The sequence below is a fragment of the Stegastes partitus genome, unplaced genomic scaffold, assembly GCF_000690725.1.
Source record: "Stegastes partitus isolate 25-593 unplaced genomic scaffold, Stegastes_partitus-1.0.2 Scaffold1431, whole genome shotgun sequence".
NCBI lineage: Eukaryota > Metazoa > Chordata > Actinopteri > Pomacentridae > Stegastes > Stegastes partitus.
Window position 1 is genome coordinate 152,133 of NW_007579162.1, and position 2,030 is coordinate 154,162.

General features: G+C 41.0%; 1 long non-coding RNA gene across 1 annotated transcript in view; it reads left to right on the plus strand.

Moving 5' to 3' along the window:
- Positions 1-6: 6 nt before the first annotated feature.
- Positions 7-2,030, plus strand: part of LOC103370470 (uncharacterized) — a 3,229-nt gene continuing 1,205 nt past the window's right edge. The window contains exon 1 of the long non-coding RNA XR_520892.1: positions 7-102. This is a non-coding gene — a long non-coding RNA (uncharacterized LOC103370470). The remainder of the gene's footprint in view (positions 103-2,030) is intronic.

Sequence of the window (2,030 nt, forward strand, 5' to 3'; positions counted from 1 at the left end):
ATGAATCAGAGAGGAATAAGTTCGCTGTTGGAACTGCAGGCCTGCTGCTGGGTTTGCTGGTTTTTGTTGCTGGGCTGATTTTCTACAAGAAGAACTCAACAGGTGAGAAACAGGACAACAACAAAAACTCAAAAATTAACAAAAAGTCATGGTCTCCAGTGTTTGTGCTGGTTAAATGTGTGCAGTGATGAAACTGTCACTGTGTCTGTAATTTGTGTTTTAAGATTTGTTGATTTCAGGATGAACAACCCATTGCATCATTCTGCATGATTCTGCAAAAGTGGCAGAATATTTACGATGCTACTGTTTTAAATCAATTCTGTCAGAAAAGATTTCATATTTCACTGACCTTGAAATTATAGAAAGCTTGAAGGTCAACACTATCAAGCATTATTCCTAAAAATGTCTTCCAAAAGTGACGTTCCTATACAACTAAAGTGCATTCTACATTATGATTGGAAGGAAATACATTTTAAAATCCACGTAGGGCCAGTGTTAAGTCAGTATTACACTCTCCATAGTCTGACTCACCAGACGTAGACTTTAAAATATACGTTTGGCATTTCCGGAACACATTCCACTTTCTACTCCCTGTACACTACCTGTGTGTCACTAGTTTTGAAATCCCCAACAACAACCTCTGAGCAGCAACTTACATACTGAAAGTAGGAGGTTTTGATGAAGATTTGGACTGCGCAGCCCTGCATGGCTCACTTTTGAGTCCCAGCGTGCAAATGTTAAACTCTGTTTTTCAGGGGCACCATCACTGCATCCCGGGCTTAGCTAGATGATTGTGATTGGTTCAAAGGAATCCAAACACTCCAGAGTTTTTTTTCTCACCTATAGCAGAATGATGTGGTGCAGTCAGACCATTCTCCAGCACTGATACATCTGCAAATATTGTAATAAGCCGAAGACCTCTCTACAAGCACCCCAATATTTGTGTCTCAACTTTGACAACTATGCTACAGTGGCAATAGTGTACATGCTTGGTGTGCATGTGCAAACTCAGTGTCTTTGCAAACTCCTGAAAATCTTTTAAGCAGATATTTTCAATCTAAATTGACGACAGATTCAGCAACTGTGGAACTTTTCAAATAAGCTACCATGCTGGTCCAGTTTGAAATCCAGCAGCAGGAAGTCCTCCAGTGAAGCCTTCGTCCAATCAGGTGCAGCCAATCTTAAAGAGCATGACAAGACTGTACAGTTAAAACTGATTGAGGAGACGAGATACAAGTGCATCTGAAGTCTAAAAAGAGGGCAACTGAAACAAAAGGAGGATATAAAGCAACAAGACAAGACACACAAGTAAAGGAAATGTCAAAATAAAACAGGAAATAAACAGAACAAAACCAGAAACAGTGACAGTGATAAAGTCCTAGGAAGTAGGATGCAGGGTGGTGGGATAAGTCAACAACAGGATCTTCAGGACACCAGAGTTTGCATTCTGTGTGGAACCATTATTCCAAAAGCTAGCCAGTGCTTTCCAGATCTGCAGAAATACACGTAACACCAATTTTACCATTTACCCAAATCCACAATGTTCTGCACACATCCTTTGACTTTGGAGGAGCCTTGACTTTTTTATACATGCTTTCCATTGGGGGTGGGCGATACTGCAACATTTGGTATCGATCCAATACCAAGTAAATACAGGGCCAATATTGCCTGTACCGATACTTTTCACTTACAAAAGCATCTTATCTACTTTCATGTAGAACAATGCGTCACCACTTATTAAGTCAATGCAGCAAGAGTTACGTGAGCGAGAGGAGAGAAGTGAGAAAGAGGAAAGAAGAGACGTGAGGAGAGGAAAGATGTGAGAGAGAAAAGAGAAGTGAGCGAGAAAACAGATGTGAGGAGAGAAGTGAGAAAGAGAAACGTGAGGACAGGAGAGGAGAGGCGAGGAGAGACGTGATCCACCCACCACTGCTTTCCATTGACAGAGCCCAAACTCAGTGGAAAGCTCTAAAATCTCCAGATATCCCATGCTATGTTTTTCACTGTGTTTAGGAATAAATCAGTGAGAT